This window comes from Ornithorhynchus anatinus, chromosome 10 (genome assembly GCF_004115215.2).
Source record: "Ornithorhynchus anatinus isolate Pmale09 chromosome 10, mOrnAna1.pri.v4, whole genome shotgun sequence".
Taxonomy (NCBI): Eukaryota; Metazoa; Chordata; class Mammalia; order Monotremata; family Ornithorhynchidae; genus Ornithorhynchus; species Ornithorhynchus anatinus.
In genome coordinates, this window is record NC_041737.1 from 33,298,305 (window position 1) to 33,316,387 (window position 18,083).

General features: G+C 48.1%; 1 pseudogene; it reads left to right on the forward strand.

Annotated features, from left to right (window-relative positions):
- The first annotated feature begins 16,188 nt into the window (after nt 1-16,188).
- Nucleotides 16,189-18,040, forward strand: LOC114814549 (annotated as a pseudogene).
- The last annotated feature ends 43 nt before the right edge of the window (nt 18,041-18,083 follow it).

Here is an 18,083-nt window from a genome sequence, read left to right on the forward strand (position 1 = left end):
GGGAACTGAGGCAGAGAGAAGTTAAGTGACTTGCCCACAGTCACACAGCTGACAAGTGGCAGAGCTGTGATTCTCTGGACCAAGATCTGCCCTTTCCTCTCCATCCAAACGGCTATCTTACTGTTTCAGGCTCTCATAATATCCCGGCTGGATTATTGTCAGCCTTATCTCTGATCTCCCTTCCTCCTGCCTCTCCCCGCTCCAGTCTATTCTTCATTCCGCTGTTTGGATCATCTTCCTGCAGAAACGCTTTGGGCATGTCACTCCCCTCCTTAAAATCCTCCAGTGGTTGCCTATCAACCTCCGCACGAAACAGAAACTTCTCACCTTAGGCTTCAAGGCTTTCCATCACCTTGCCCCCTCCTACCTCTCCTTCCTTCTCTCTTTCTACTGCCCACCCCGCACGCACCGCTCCTCTGCCGCTCACCTCCTCACCGTCGACCCCTGGCCCACGTCCTCCCGCTGTCCTGGAATGCCCTCCCTCCTCACATCCACAAAACTAACTTTCTTCCCCTCTTCAAATCCTTACTGAGAGCTCACCTCCTCCAGGAGACCTTCCCAGACTGAGCCCAATATGTATATATTTATAGCTCTATTTATTTTATTAATGATGTGCATTTATCTATAGTTCTATTTATCCATTTTGATGGTAGTGATGCCTTTCTACTTGTTTAGTTTTGTTTTCTGTGCCTTCTAGACTGTGAGCCCGTTGTTCGGTAGGGATTGTCTCTGTTGCCTAATTGTACTTTCCAAGTGCTTAGTACAGTGTTCTGGACACAGTAAGCGCTCAATAAATACGATTGAATGAATGAATGACACTTCCCCCTACTCCTCTGGGGGATGGACCAACCAACCAACCAACCAATCAATCAATTTATTGAGCACCTACAACATGCAGAGTACTGTACTTGGAAAGAGAGAATTAGTAGAATGAGCAGATATGATCCCTGCCCTTAAGTAGCTTAGTGTGGGAGAATAAACTCTGTCATCAGTTAGACAGGAGGAAGTAGGAAAGAAGATTTGTGCATGAGTTACAAACACTTAATAGAGTGCATGAGATATGCACAGAGAAGCAGCATAGCTTACTGGATAGAGCATGAGCATGGGAGTCAGAAGGTCATGGGTTCTAATCCTGGATCTGCCACTTACCTTCTGTATGAGCCTGGGCAAGCCACTTAACTTCTCTGTGCCTCAGTTACCTCATCTGTAAAATGGGGAGTGAGACTGTGAGCCCCACATGAGACAGGGACTGTGTCCAACCCAATTTGCTTGTATCCACCCCAGAGCTTAGCATAGTGCCTGGCATATAGTAATCACTTAACAAATACCATTATTATCATTAGTATTATTATTATCATTATTACCAAATGGCGGGTACCCAAATGTTTAGGTGAGGCAGAAGTGCTGAAATGGTGGTTGTGGGGATATAAAGTGGGGAAATCAGTGATCAATCAGGAAAGACTTCCTGGAGGAGATGTGATTTCAGAAGGGTTTTAATGATGGGGAGAGTAGTGGTGTGCCAGATGTGGAAAGGGAGAGTTCCAGTATGAAGGAAGTGTGTTGGCGGCAGGAGAGATGAGGACAAGGTGAAGGGTGTAGAATGACCTGGATAAAAGCTGTAAAAATCACAATCCTTTTCCTACAAGGAATATTCAGATGGTTAAACACAGGGTTGTGAACTATGGTTTCTCTGTAGATCTATGCTGTATTCTCTCAGGAAAGCCTTATCCAGACAAAGGAATCCCCCAGAGGCTGAAGATCCTCAGTCTGAGTTTACAACAGAAAATATGAATTAGGATTGTTGGACGCTCTTGTTCTCTGGGTAGCTCTGGGGCTGGCTCGAGGGTAACTCTAGTTTCCAGGCTCTGAGAAACCTCGTCCCCAGCCCATCCCCACAGATACTTATGTTCCAAGCATATTAATCATTCCCTTAGTGCCTCATTAGTCAGTTCTCAAGGTTTATGCCTCAGGAAAGGACTCGATTTGCCTACCTCTGACACAACAATGGAATGATGAACTGTTCCTGAGTGGGTTTGTTCACTCTAGAGGGATTGCTTTTGAGAAGCATCAAGACCTACATCAAAGAGCACGAGCTTCAGAGTCAGAGGATCTGGGTTTTAAACTTTTGTCTGCTGGGTGACACTGGGCAAGTCACTTAACTTCTTGGTGCCTTAGTCCCTCATCTGCAAAGTGGGTATTCAATACCTGTTCTTCCCCCTATTTAGACTGTGAGTCCCATACTTGATTATCTTGTATCTACACCTGCACTTAGTATAGTACTTGGCTGGTACTAATGGCTTAATAATAACAATAATAATAATAATAATGGTATTCGTTGAGCACTTACTCTATGTCAGGGTCTGCACTAAGTGCTGGAGTGGATACAAGCAAATTGAGTTGAACAAAGTCCCTGTCCCACGTGGGGCTCACAGTCTCAATCCCCATTTTACAAATGAGGTAACTGAGACTCAAAGAAGTGAAGTGATTTGCCCAAGGTCACACAGCAAACAAGTGGTGGATCGAGGACTAGAACCCAGGTCCTTCTTACTCCCAGACCAGTGCTTTATCCATTATGCCATGCTGCTTCTCACTACCAAATACTTAACAATCAAATACCAAATTACAAATACTACTATTGCTATTACTATTGTTGTTGTTGTTGTTATTAATAATATTTCACTGTTAGAGAGTTGTAAAGAATCTGGTGCTAGGTCACTCAGAACTCTTTTACATCCAATCTCCCCACAGGGTAGCAGCAATTTGCAATTAGTCAATAAATGGAATGTACTGAACTCTTACTGTATAGAGAGAGCTGTAGTGAGCACTTAGGAGACTGCAATAGATGTAGAATAATAATAATAATAATAATGGCATTTGTTAAGTGCTTACTATGTGCAAAGCACTGTTCTAAGTGCTGGGGAGGATACAAGATGATAAAGTTGTCCAATGTGGGGCTCACAGTCTTAATCTCCATTTTACAGATGAGGTCACTGAGGCCCAGAGAAGTGAAGTGACTTGCCCAGAGTCACACGGCTGACAAGCGGAGAAGCTGGGATTTGAACTCATAATCTCTGACTTCCAAGCCCAGGCTCTTTCAACTGAGCCCCGCTGCTTCTCAAAACATGATTCCCCACCCTCAAATAGATTACAGTCTATCAAAGTTGTGACTGAGCGTTTATTGTGTTTGCAGCACTCTACTGAATGCTTGGGAGCATATAACAGAAGAAACCACAATCCTTGAAAGAAGGAGCTTACAGTCTAGCAAGGGAGTTAGGCGCCTAAAGTAATTTATAAACGAAGAAAGTGCCCTTACAGTAGAGTAGGTAATGTGGTATGTACTAAAGTGTAAAGAGAGGAAATGAGTACAAAACTGCTGAAAAGAAAGTAGGGATGATATGACCTAGGAAAAAGAAAATTAATCGGGATAGGCATCCTGGAATTTAAATAATAATAATAGTAGTATTTGTTAAGCACTTACTATGCACCTGACACTGTATCAAACGCAGGGTTGATACAAGCAAATCGGTTGGACACAGTCCCTGACCCACGTGGGGCTCACAGTCTTAATCCCCATTTAACAAATGAGGTAAATGGAGCACAGAGAAGTGAAGTGACTTGCCCAAGGTCCAAGAGCAGACACGTGGCAGAGCTGGGATTAGAACCCAGCGCTCCTTCTGACTCCCAGGCCCATGCTCTATCCACTAGGCCATACTGCTTCTCTCAAAAGGCTTGGAATATGGGGAGAGCTGTGGATGGGTGGATTTGAAGTGGGAGGGGGTTCCAGGCAGGAGGAAAGTTCATGGGACAGAGACTGGAGACAAGAGAGTTGGGAACATATCACGTGAGAAGGTGTGCTTGTGAGGGTAAGGAGAGTGCAAGCTGAAGTGTAGTAGGAGAATGGAGTGGATATATAATAATAATGATAATAATGACAACTATGGCTTTCATTAAGCACTTATATGTCAAGTACTATTCTAAGCACGAGGATGAAAGAAAATTAATCAGATCAGAAAAGGTAGCTGTCCCGCATAGGGTTCACAGCTTAAGTATTGAACTCCCATTTTTCAGATGAAGAAACTGAAGCACAGAGAAGTTAAGTGGCTTGTCCAAGGTCTCACAGCAACAGGTGCCAGAGCTGGGTTTAGAACCCAGGTTCTCTGACTCCCAGGCACATGCTCTTTCCACTAGGCCAAGCTCCAACAAGGTGTGTATGTGTGTGTGTATATGTGTGTGTGTTTGCCTGTGTATGTGTATCGGAAGGGTCTGTTCTTAGATTCGGAGTCCCATGGGACAGGAACTGTTTTATCTACTTATGAGATATCTACCTTAGCAGTCAGTACAGCACTGACACAAAGTAAATGCTTAGTAAATAACCTTATTATCATTTTGGGATGTTTTGTTGAGAATCAGCATGGCCTAGTAGATACAGAACAGACCTGAGAGTCAGAGGGACCTGGGTTCTAATCCCACCTCTGCCACTTGTCTGCTGTGTGGCCTTGGTTGGGCAAGTCACTTAACTTCTCTGTGGTACCTCAGCTGTAAAATGGGGATTAAGACTGTGAGCCCCATGTCGAACAAGACTGTGTCCAACCAGATTTGCTCGTATCCACTCCAGGACTTAAAACAGTGCCTGGCACATAGTAAGCACTTAACAAATGCCACAGTTATTGTCATTATTATTATTAGAAACTAGGTTGAGAAGTTCTGAAATTAGATTGCAATAATTCTAGTGTTTACTAAGCAATTATTTTGATTGATTGATTGATTATGGTATTTGTTAAGCACTTACTTTTGTCAACACTGTTCTAAGCACTGGGGAAGGTACAAGTTAATGGAGTTGGACACAGTCCCTGTCCCTCATGGGGTTCAGAAGTCTAAATAGGAGGAAGAACAGGTATCCTCATTGTGGAGGAAAGTGAAGCAGAGAGAAGTTAAGTGACTTGCCCAAGGTCACACAGCAAGCAATTTGGCAGAGCAGGGGTTACAATCTAGGTCCTTCTGACTCCCAGACCCATGCTTTCTCCATTAGGCCATGCTGCTATTTTGGGCTAAGAGTTGGTAACAAATGATCTTTCTTGCTAAAACCAATAGACTCTATTCCATGCTAATCCTTCTCAACCTCTCAGTCATCTTCAACATTGTCGACTAACTCTATCTCCTAGAAACATGATTCAGCCTTGGCTTCACTGACACCACCGTCTCCTGGTTCTCCTATCTTTCTAGTCACTTATTCACAGTGTCTTTTGTGGGGTCCTCTGCCATGCACCCCCTAAATGTGGGTGTCCCTCAAGGTTCAGTTATGAGACCCCTTCTATTCTCTAACTACACCCACTCCCTGAGAGAACTCATTTGCTAACTGCCATCTCTATCAATCCCAACTCTACATCCAGCTCTGATCTCTCTTCTTCTCTGTATTCTCCTATTTCCTCTTGCTCATTCAAGACATCTGTATCTTGATGTCAATCTCAACATGTCAGAAGCAGAACTCCCTATCTGCCCACCCAAACCCTGTCCTCGCCCAACTTTCTCATCACAGCACCACCCATAATCTTCTTGTTACTCAAAAAAAGACAAAAAATGACTCAGCTCTCTCATTCAAACCATATATTCAATCTATCACCAAATCCTGTCAGCTCAACCTTCATAACACTGCTAAAATCCACCCTATGTGCTCCATTCAAATGACTACCATGCTAATCCAAGCATTTATAATGATAATAATAATGATGGTAATTGTTAAGCATTTACTATGTGCCAAACACTGTTCTAACCGCTGGGGTAGATACAGGGTAATCAGGTTGTCCCACGTGGGGCTCACAGTCCTAATCCCCATTTTGCAGATGACATAACTGAGGCACAGAGAAGTTAAGTGGCTTGTCCAAAGTCACACTGCTGACAAGTGGTGGAGCCGGGGTTAGAACCCACGACCTCTGACTCCCAAGCCCATGCTCTTTCCACTAAGCCACACTGCTTCTCTATCCCACCTTAATTACTGCATCAGCCTCCTTGTAGAGCTCCCTGTCTCCTGTCTCTCCCCACTTCAGTCCATAGTTCATTCTGCTAACAGGTACTCAGCATATTGTATGGGGAGCTATTATCAGAGTCTCTAGTGAGCTATCCACTACAAAGTATCGCGGGGTCTCTCTCATTTGAAGATGACACAGGTGACAAAAAAGTTTATCTAATTATTCCGCTTTCTTCAGGTTAAGTGAATCCATGTCCCCGAGGCCACATGAGTCCTTAAATACTGGGAATCAGATGAGGGGCCCCAAGGAACTAGGGCCACCTTCCACCCAGGTGAGGTAGGGGAAAGGGAGACAAGCAAGACATTCATCCTGGTAAGATTTCTCGGGCTCCCATATCCTTCAGGTCTCTGCTCCACCTGGAATACAACCATTGTCTCTGGACATTTTGCAGAGAGACCATAGCTCTTCTAACCAGGACCAGTTTACCTCACCTCAAACTTCTAATCCAAGCTTTGCACCTTTAGCAACGCCTTTCAGCGATGCCCGGTTTGCGTGAAGATGCAGAACGAGATGGATCTGATGGGCAAGCGTTCTGAGTGGGGAGGGAAGGGTTGTGTTCCCAAAGAAGGGTTTGATTTCCTTCACTGTTCATTAGAAAATCAGTAGACCCAAGTTTGAGTCCCACTCGGCCACTGCCCTGCTGGGTGAACTTAGGCAAAACATTTCACATCCCCCAAATCAGTTTCCTCCCCATTACATGGAGATTAGCTAGATTGTGATCTCTGTGGGAAAGAGGGACTATGTCCAGTATGTTAATCATGTATCCACTGCAGCTCTTTGGGCATAGTGAGCATAGTGAGCACTTAATAATTACCACAAAGGTTATGAATGCTGTGAAAGTACTTTGGAAATTTTATTATAGTGCTAAACAAAAAATAAGGCACTACTACCTCTTCTTTCTCCTCTCTTCTTTCCTCCTCCTCCTCCTCCTCCTTGACCTCCTCCTCTTCTTTCTCCTTCTTCTCTCCTTCTGACAGCAGCTCTCATAAGGTAAGCAGCCAGAAGGGTTGGTGTGATAGTGTCATTTAGAAAGCTGTGAATTATGTTAAGTTGAAAACATGAGCCAAGCAGACCAAGCTAACAAATTCCAGCAGAAAAAAAACAATGAAATGATAGATTAGTCTCTTTCATTCATTCAATAGTATTTATTGAGCGCTTACTATGTGCAGAGCACTGTACTAAGCACTTGGAATGTACAAATCAGCAACAGATAGAGACAATCCCTGCCCGTTGATGGGCTTACAGTCTAACTGGGGGAGACAAAAACAATAGCAATAAATAAAATCAAGGGGATGAACATCTCATTAAAACAATAGCAATAAATAGAATCAAGATGATGTACATCTCATTAACAAAATAAATAGGGTAATAAAAATAAATACAATTGAGTGGATGCGCACAGTGCTGCGAGGAGGGGAAGGGAGAGGGGGAGGAGCATAGGAAAAGGGAGGGAAAGAGGGCTTAGCTGAGGGGAGGTGAAAGGGTAGAGGGGGAGAAGAGGGAGCAGAGGGAAAAGGGGAAGCTCAGTCTGGGAAGGCCTCTTGGAGGAGGTGAGCTCTAAGTAGGGCTTTGAAGAGGGGAAGAGAATTAGTTTGGCGGAGGTGTCCTCCAGGACAGCGGGAGCACGTGGCCCAGGGGTCGACGGTGGGATAGGCAAGAACAGGGGACGGTGAGGAGGTGGGTGGCAGAGGAGCGGAGCGTGCGGGGTGGGCAGTGGAAAGAGAGAAGGGAGGAGAGGTAGGAGGGGGCAAGGTGATGGAGAGTCTTGAAGCCTAGAGTGAGAAGTTTTTGTTTTGTGCGGAGGATGATAGGCAACCACTGGAAATTTTTAAGAAGGGGAGTGACAGTCCCAGAGCGTTTCTGCAGGAAGATGAGCCGGGCAGCAGAATGAAGAATAGACTGGATCGGGGAGAGACAGGGGGAAGGGAGATCAGAGAGAAGGCTAACACAATAATCCAGCCGGGATATTATGAGAGCCTGTACCATTCATTCATTCATTCAATAGTATTTATTGAGCGCTTACTATGTGCAGAGCACTGTACTAAGCGCTTGGGATGAACAAGTCGGCAACAGATAGAGACAGTCCCTGCCGTTTGACGGGCTTACAGTCTAATCGGGGGAGACGGACAGACAAGAACAATGGCACTAAACAGCGTCAAGGGGAAGAACATCTCGTAAAAACAATGGCAACTAAATAGAATCAAGACGATGTACAATTCATTAACAAAATAAATAGGGTAACGAAAATATATACAGTTGAGCGGACGAGTACAGTGCTGTGGGGATGGGAAGGGAGAGGTGGAGGAGCAGAGGGAAAAGGGGAAAATGAGGCTTTAACTGCGGAGAGGTAAAGGGGGGATGGCAGAGGGAGTAGAGGGGGAAGAGGAGCTCAGTCTGGGAACGCCTCTTGGAGGAGGTGATTTTTAAGTAAGGTTTTGAAGAGGGAAAGAGAATCAGTTTGGCGGAGGTGAGGAGGGAGGGCGTTCCAGGACCGCGGGAGGACGTGACCCAGGGGTCGACAGCGGGATAGGCGAGACCGAGGGACGGCGAGGAGGTGGGCGGCAGAGGAGCGGAGCGTGCGGGGTGGGTGGTAGAAAGAGAGAAGGGAGGAGAGGTAGGAAGGGGCAAGGTGATGGAGAGCCTTGAAGCCTAGAGTGAGGAGTTTTTGTTTGGAGCGGAGGTCGATAGGCAACCACTGGAGTTGTTTAAGAAGGGGAGTGACATGCCCAGATCGTTTCTGCAGGAAGATGAGCCGGGCAGCGGAGTGAAGAATAGACCGGAGCGGGGCGAGAGAGGAGGAAGGGAGGTCAGAGAGAAGGCTGACACAGTAGTCTAGCCGGGATATAACGAGAGCCCGTAATAGTAAGGTAGCCGTTTGGGTGGAGAGGAAAGGGCGGATCTTGGCGATATTGTAGAGGTGAAACCGGCAGGTCTTGGTAACGGATAGGATGTGTGGGGTGAACGAGAGGGACGAGTCAAGGATGACACCGAGATTGCGGGCCTGCGGGACGGGAAGGATGGTCGTGCCATCCACGGTGACGGAGAAGTCTGGGAGCGGACCGGGCTTGGGAGGGAAGATGAGGAGCTCAGTCTTGCTCATGTTGAGTTTTAGGTGGCGGGCCGACATCCAGGTGGAGACGTCCCGGAGGCAGGAGGAGATGCGAGCCTGAAGGGAGGGGGAGAGGACAGGGGCGGAGATGTAGATCTGCGTGTCATCTGCGTAGAGATGGTAGTCAAAGCCGTGAGAGCGGATGAGTTCACCGAGGGAGTGAGTGTAAATGGAGAACAGAAGAGGGCCAAGAACTGACCCTTGAGGAACTCCAACAGTTAAAGGATGGGAGGGGGAGGAGGCTCCAGCGTAGGAGACCGAGAATGATCGGCCAGAGAGGTAAGAGGAGAACCAGGAGAGGACAGAGTCCGTGAAGCCAAGGTGAGATAAGGTATGGAGGAGGAGGGGATGGTCGACAGTGTCAAAGGCAGCAGAGTGGTCAAGGAGGATCAGAATGGAGTAGGAGCCATTGGATTTGGCAAGAAGGAGGTCATGGGTGACCTTAGAGAGAGCAGTCTCGGTAGAGTGGAGGGGACGGAAGCCAGATTGGAGGGGGTCTAGGAGAGAATGGGAGTTAAGGAATTCTAGGCATCGATTGTAGACGACTCGTTCTAAGATTTTGGAAAGGAAGGGTAGTAGGGAGATAGGACGATAACTGGAGGGGGAAGTGGGGTCAAGAGCGGGTTTTTTTAGGATGGGGGAGACGTGGGGACCAGTAAGATAGCCGTTTGGGTGGAGAGGAAAGGGCAGATCTTGGAGATATTATGAAGGTGAGACAGGCAGGTTTGGGTGACAGATTGGATGTGTGGGGTGAATGAGAGAGCCGAGTCAAAGATGACACTAAGGTTGCGGGCTTGAGAGACGGGAAGGATGGTCGTTCCATCCACAGTGATAGGGAAGTCAAGAAGAGGACAGGGCTTGGAAGGGAAGATAAGGAGCTCAGTTTTGTACATGTTGATTTTTAGGTGGTGGGCAGACATCCAGGTAGAGACGTCTTGGAGGCAGGAGGAGATACGAGCCTGAAGGGAGGGGGAAAGGACAGGGGCAGAGATGTAGATCTATGTGTCATCTGCATAGAGATAATAGTTGAAGCCGTGAGAGCGAATGAGTTCACCGAGGGAGTGAGTGTAGATGGAAAATAGAAGAGTGCCAAGAACTGACTCTTGAGGAACCCCACCCCAACAGTTAGAGAATGGGAGGGGGAGGAGGAGCCTGCGAAGGAGACCGAGAATGAACAGCCAGAGAGATAAGAGGGGAACCAAGAGAGGACGGAGTCCGTGAAGTCAAGGTAAGATAAAATGTGGAGGAGAAGGAGATGGTCAACAGTGTCAATGGCAGCTGAGAGGTAAAGAAGGATTAGGATAGAGTATGAGCCATTGGATTTGGCAAGAAGGAGGTCGGGTGTGACCTTAGAGAGAGCAGTCTTGGTAGAGTGGAGGGGACGGAAGCCAGACTGGAGGGGGTCCAGGAGAGAATGGGAGTTAAGGAATTCTAGGCAGCGAGTGTAGATGACTCATTCTAGGAGCTTGGAAAGGAAGGGTAGTAGGAAGATAGGGCGATAAGTGGAAGGGGAAGTGGGGTCGAGAGAGAGTTTTTTTAGGATGGAGGAGACATGGGCATGTTTGAAGGCAGAGGGGAAGAAGCCATTGGAGAGTGAGCGGTTAAAAATAGAAGTTAAGTAGGGGAGGAGGGAAGGGGTGATGGTTTTTATAAGGTGAGCGGGAATGGGGTCCGAGGCACAGGTGGAGGGGGTGGCACTTGCGAGGAGGGAGGAGATCTCCTCTGAGGTTACTGCAGGGAAAGATGGGAAAGTAGGGGAAAGGGTTGGGCTTGGGGGGGGAGGCAGGAGGGGGAGGGGTGACTTTGGGGACCTCAGACCTGATTGTGCTAATTTTCGTGATGAAGTAGGTGGCCAGATCGTTGGGGGTGAGGGATGGGGGAGGGGGAGCAACAGGGGGCCTGAGGAGAGAATTAAAGGTCCGGAACAATTGGCGGGGGTGACAGGCATGGGTGTCGATGAGGGAAGAAAAGAAGTTTTGCCTGGCGGAGGAGAGAGCAGAGTTAGGCAGGAAAGGATAAAGCTGAAATGGATAAGGTCGGCTTGGTGCTTGGACCTTCGCCAGCAGCGCTCAGCAGCTCGAGCATAGGAGCGTAGGAGGCGGACAGAGGCAGTGACCCAGGGCTGTGGGTTAGGGGAGCAACAGCAGCGGAGGGAGGGGGGGCGAGAGAGTTGAGATGAGTAGAGAGGGTGGAGTTGAGAAGGGTAACCTGATCATCGAGAGTGGGAAGAGAGGACGGGGGGCAAAGTGGGGAAAGATGCTTTTGGAGAGACGGATGGGATCAAGAGAGCAGAGGTCTCTGTGGGGGAGTAGTACAGATTCGCAGGGGGAGAGAGTGTGAGAGAGGAGGTAGGTGAGAAGGTTATGGTCAGAGAGAGGGATTTCAGAGTTGGTGAGGGAGGAGATAGTGCAGCGGTAGTAGATTATGAGATCGAGGGTGTGACCGAGTTGGTAAGTGGGCGAGGTATGGTGGAGCAGGAGGTTGGCAGAGTCGAGGAGCGATAGCAGGCGGGCGGCAGAGGAGTCACTAGGTACATCCATGTGGATGTTGAAGTCTCTGAGGATCAGAGTGGGCAGAGAGAAGGAGAGAAGGAAGGTGAGAAAGGGGTCTAAGTGGTTGAAGAAGTCGGTGGTGGAACCAGGAGGGCGGCAGATGACAGCAACAAGTATCTGGAGGGGGTGGTAGAGGCGAATGATATGGGCTTCAAAGGAGGGGAAGGAGAGGGAAGGGGGAGGAGGGATAGTGTGGAAGCGGCAATGGGATGAGAGAAGGAAGCCGATGCCTCCTCCCTTTCCGATGAGTCTGGGGGAGTGGGAGGAGAGGCCTCCACTGGAGAGAGCAGCGGTGGAGACCATGTCTTCAGGAGTGAGCCAGGTCTCCGTAAGGGCAAGAAGGAGGAGAGAGCGGGAAAGGAAAAGGTCAAGCATGAAAGGTAGTTTACCTGTAATGGAGTGGGGATTCCAGAGCCCACACTTGAAAGTAGCTGTGGGTGCGGGGGGGGGGAGGGGAAGGACAGCAGGGGGGAGGGTTTAGGTGGGAACAAGGTGGTGGGGCCCTGGATGGGAAGAGGGGGAGGAGGGGTGGCGGTGGGACAGGAGGACTTAGATGGCGTGAGGGTGAGGAGGGGGGGAGGAGGGGGTTTGGTGGGGAGGAGCATAGGCGGAGGGGAAAGAGAGGTGGAGCTGGTAAAGTGGGGTTCTAGGGTGGGGTAGAGGAGGTGAGGAGGAGAAGGAGGAGAGAGCTGGAAAGAGCTGGGCGGGAGAGGGGAAGAGGAAAGGAGAGGACTGGGAGGGGCAGATGGGAGGAGGGGGGGTGGAGGGTCATGGTGAGGCCAGCGAGGTAGGTGGCAGCACTGAGAACAATTAATGATAACATGTGAAAGCGGTAGTATAGTAACATGATACAATAAAATAGTGTTAATAGCGGGCGATGACCAGAGTCGGGTGTTGCCTTGACTAAGGGTCGACCTGATCAAAATCAAAGTCAAAAGGCCAGCGGCAAGAGGAGTCCTGGGGCTCATGTCCAAATGTCTCTGAGGCGGCGGCAGGAGCCCTGAAGATGTCTGGGGTGGGTTGCGGGTGTAGGTGGCGGATAAGTTAAGTGAGACACAGTGAGAACAAGGATATTGTTGCCCAGGGCGGGGGAAATAAATCAGCTCACGGGGGAAGAGGGAGTGAGGGCTTCCCAAAATGGCTGCTTCCGGGCAGAGTTGGGGGAGAGCGGTTGGAGTGCGCAATGTCCCAAGGCCCGGGGTGGGAGGAGCAGGGGAGCACAATGTCCTCAGGCCCGAACAGGTGAGCACAATGTCCTCAGGTCCGAACAGGGTAGCACAATGTCCCCAAGCCCGAGCAGGGGAGCACAATGGGAGCTGGTGGCTGGGGGTCTGCGAGGGCGGTGGGGGTGGGGAGAACCTTAGTGGCGGAGTCCTTGAGCGGGGGTGCAGACGTCCGGGTTGCAGGGCTGACTATAAGCCCAGGGGCAGGTCATCGAGGACTGATAGCGCGGCTCCAAGGAAGCGGAGGTCTCGAGTCGACGGGGCGGCGATGACTGGAGGAGAAAGGTTCAGCCGGAAATGGGGCCGGACGGTCCAAGGCTCAGCTCACCAGATGCGGATGAGTCGGCGAGCGGCAGCCGAAGGGCTTACCGGGAATAGGGGACGGGCGCTCCAAGGCTCCGCTGCAAGGGAGAGGAGCTCCCGAGTCCATGTGGCGGCGGATTCAGCCGGGAATAAGGGGACCGGCGGTCCAATGCTCAGCCCCAAAGGAGCGGAGATCCCGAGCCCACGTGGTGGTGGATCCAGCCGGGGAGAGGGGGACAAGCCTTAGGGTGCTGGGTTGTTAAGGCTAAGGGGGAGGTGGGCTAGGGTGTAATGACCCTTAAACAATGAGCCCCGGTTGGGTCAGGGACTCTCTCCAGTCTGATATCCTGCATTTACCCCCAGCACTTAGTACTGTACTTGGATAGTAATAATAATGATAATATTAATAAAGATAATAATAAAGGTATTTGTTAAGTGCTTATGGTGTGCCAAGCACTGTCCTAAGTGCTGGGGTAGATACAAAATCATGATATGCCACATGGGGTTCACAGTCTAAGTTGGAGGGGGAGCAGGGGTTGAGTCCCTACTTTACAGAGGAGGGAACTGAGGCACACAGAGGTTAAGTGACTTGCCCCATTTCACACAGCAGGCAAATGGCAAAGGCGGGGTTAAAGCTCAGGTCCTCTGACTCCTAGGTCCAGGTTTTTTCCAGTAGGCCATACTAAACAATTATTTTAGTAGTAGTAGTAGAAGTAGTCGTACTAGTAGTAGTAGTCATAGTGAAGACTGAGACTTCTCAACAGAAATACGAAATAGCAGCAGCTGCAAGATTCTGATAGGCTGCAGGGAGACCATCCAGGCTGCGGGCTGGGTTTAAAACAGCGAAGATGTGGTAGGTGTGGCACTGCCTGGGAGTAGTGGACTGAACTAGATGATATCTCAGGGAAGCTATGATTCTATGAGTCACTTCACCCCAGAACAAAATCCCTCATCACTGCGAGTTGGTGATCTGCGAGGAGAGCAGAGGGCACGCAAGGCCCAGAACGGATGGCTGGCCACAGAGCTTGGCTCCACTGACTTCCCTCGGGAGGTGGAGGGGGCGCTTTTCGGCCCTTTTCCCTACCCCCATCCGGTCGGGGTTCCCTAGAGGCTCTTTCTGGAAGCTGGAAATGTTTACAATCTAGAATGGCCCTCTAGCTCCAGGAGGGTGGAGAGAAAATCAATTCAGCTCCAATTGAGAGAGAGTGAGATAGAGGGTGGATGTTGGAGGAGAGAGGAAGACCCTCTCCATCACAAACTAGCTGGCAGATCAATGACTTTTCATCTCTGCCTAGGGCAGATTGCCTCCCACCATGAAAAACAGCCTTTCTGTGGGGGGGGGGGGTGGGAGCTGCACTAACTGACCCCTGAGGTCCTCTTGAAGGGTTGAGTCAAACTGAATAGAAAATGTAGGAAGGGCTAGCAAGAATGGGAATTAGATAGGTTGTGAGCTCGGTGTGGGAGAGGGACTCTGCCCAATATGTTAATCATGTATCCACTGCAGCTCTTAGAACATTCTAAGCACTTAATAAATGCTGTAATTAATATTTTGGGGCTCCTTAAGAACTCTCCCCTCCTCCATACAGATGTCTTATGGATATAATCCCTTAATATGAACACCTTGTAGCTGTTCCCACTCCTTCAGGAAAGACTGAAACAATTTAGTTTCTCAAAGAGGCATCTGCCTTCTGATTTGGTAGTTTGCTGAAATTCCAGCTCTGTTGAATGCCTTCTGAATTATCTCAGTAAGTTATATCTTCAGGTTGATTTTGAGATGGCATGTGCATGAAAAACCCTGAGTAGGATAATATAGATGAAATTCCTTTTTTCAGAATGTTGTAAAGTTTTTGATTGAGAAAAAACTCCTCCCTCTCCCACAGGGTGCCAACTTTGCCTGTAACTGCTTTGAGGGACTGGAGGAAGGAATAGGAGTCACATTTTTAGGTACAGGGATCAGGGGCGATGAAGACCTTGGGGGAAAGGCTTCAATCAATCAAACAATTGTAATTATTGAGTGCTTAGTATGTGTGGAGCACTAAATTTAGATCTTGAGAGAGCACAATACACTAGAATTGGTAGACACAGACACAGACACAGGAGCTTACTGTCTACTCTGTGCAGAGCACTGTACTAATAATAATGTTGGTATTTGTTAAGTGCTTACTATGTGCCAAGCACTGTTCTAAGCACTGGGGTAGATACAGGGTAATCAGGTTGTCCCATGTGAGGCTCACAGTCTTAATCCCCATTTTACAGATGAGGTAACTGAGGCACTGAGAAGTTAAGTGACTTGCCCCAAGTCACACAGTTGACAGGTGGCGGAGCCGGGATTAGAATCCATGACCTCTGACTCCTAAGCCTGTGCTCTTTCCACTGAACCCGCTGAGAACTTGGGAGTGTACATTAGAGTTAGCAGGCATGATTTCTGCCCTCCATGAGCTTACAGTCTCCTGGAAGAAGCAGACATGGAAAAAAATAGATAGATTTCTGATAGAAAAATAGAAAGAAAAACTGCCTGTTGTCAAAAAGTCAGTGCTGAAAGAATAAGTTATGTAAGTTGGCATGTATAGAAGTGAATAGTTGGTGCAGAAGGTTTGTTGTTGTAGTTGAGAGGATGTGATCTAGAAAGAAGAAAAATTAGGGTAGGGCTCTTGGAAGAGTTAGGATTTCAGGAAGGCTTTGTTGATAGGAAGACCTGTGGATGGACTGATGTGGACAGAGAGGGAGTCCGAGCCAGGGGGAACGGCGTGAGTCAGGGGTTGGAGTCGGAAGAGCGGAGAACAGATCTAAGAGAGAAGGTGAGCCTGAGATGAGAATCCGCAGTAGAAGGGAATACGCCAAAGAGGAATGAAAAGCAGAAGATTAATATTCCTGGCTAAGAAAGTAGATGGAATCTTTTTCAGAGGAAAGTTTTGGCAAGAATGAAGATTTGGAAAGCGGGAGTGGCTTCATGAGAGCCAACAGAGCTAGTAGACATGAGGGAACCCAGAAGACAAAGACCAGAGAAGAGAGTATTTAAAGGAATGAAGAGTTCAGGTAAACGGATGAAGACATTATCCCCTTTTTCATGATTCCATTAAAAATGTTTTCCTTTGGCCCTGTCCAGCTGCAATTTTTCAGCCCTCTCTTTCCAACTAAACGCTTGGGAACTCACCCCTCCCCTTTTCCTGTAGCACTTATGTACAGATCTTTACCTTCTACTATTTCCTCCTGTTAATTATAATAATAATAATAATTCATTCAATAGTATTTATTGAGCGCTTACTATGTGCAGAGCACTGTACTAAGCGCTTGGAATGAACAAGTCGGCAACAGATACAGACAGTCCCTGCCGTTTGATGGGCTTACAGTCTAATCGGGGGAGACGGACAGACAAGAACAATGGCAATAAATAGAGTCAAGGGGAAGAACATCTCGTAAAAACAATGGCAACTAAATAGAATCAAGGCGATGTACATTTCATTAACAAAATAAATAGGGTAATGAAAATATATACAGTTGAGCGGACGAGTACAGTGCTGAGGGGATTAATAATGGCATTTGTTAAGTGCTTACTAGATGACAAACACCGTTCTAAGCGCTGGGGTAGATACAAGATAATCAGGTTGGATATTAGTAATTGATTTTTGTGTCTGTCTCCCAGGAGAGACTGTAAGTTCCTAGAAGGCAGGGATCATATCTACTAATTCTGTTATACTCTCCCAAGTGCTTGGTTTTGTGCCCTACATATATTAGTATGACTGATTGATTTCTTGTAAATCTTGTCAGCGTCTGGGTCCCCTACTAGACTTCACAGGAGAACAGGGATCACATTTTCTAACTTTACTGTACTCTCCTGAGTGCTCAACACAGTGCTCCACACACAATAAAACTCAATAAATACGACTGATTTATTGAGAGAATGATTGAGTGATTAGTCTTCCAACTCTTCTCCCACCAGAGTTCACCCTACTCTTTCAATGCCCAAAGGAGTCAATGATGAGAAACCAAAAAACAGTGATAGAGTTCATTCTCCTCGGCTTGACAGACAATCCAGAGCTTCAGGCTCTGCTTTTCCTTTTCCTCTTTGCCACCTATGTGCTGAGTGTCGCTGGACTTCACGTCCTTCTTTGTCCCCATAATGCTGGTCAGCATCGGAACTGGGAACAAGACTGTTAGCTTTGATGCCTGTTTTGCACAGTTCTTCTACACCATCCTGCTGAGTGTGACAGAGTTCTTCCTATTGCCCATCATATCCTACAACTGCTATGTCATCATCTGCCACACCTTGCACTACACGACCATCATGAGTGGCAGAATCTCCATCCTGCTGGTTCTCGGTTCCTGGATGTGCAGGCGGCTTACTGTTTTAGTGCCAAACATCATGATCAGCCAGCTACCTTTCTGTGGTCCCAACGTTATCAACCATTTCTGCTGTGACTACATAATATTACTGCAGTTGGCCTGCTTAGACAACCAGCCCCATAGAGGTGATAGTCCTTGTCTTGGCGGTGGTGACACTCCTGGTCACCCTGGCGCTAGTGACCATATCCTATATGGCCACTGACCCTGCCATTCTGAGACTGTCCTCCACCCAGCAGAGGAAAAAGGCCTTTTTCCACCTGCTCTTCCCTCATGGTCGTGATCTCCATTTCCTATGTCAGCTGCATGTTCATGTATGTCAATCCATTCCCCAAGGAGGGCTTAGATTACAATAATGGAGTGGCTATGCACCACACCTCTGTGGTTCTATTGCTCAATACATTCATCTACACCCTGTGGAACCAGCAGGTCAAGCAGGCCTTCAGGGATGTGGTAGGAAAAGTAAACATTTTTCACAGGAAGTGAGAGTCTTGCTGGACATCAGGCGGTTAAATCCTAGTAAGGAGGG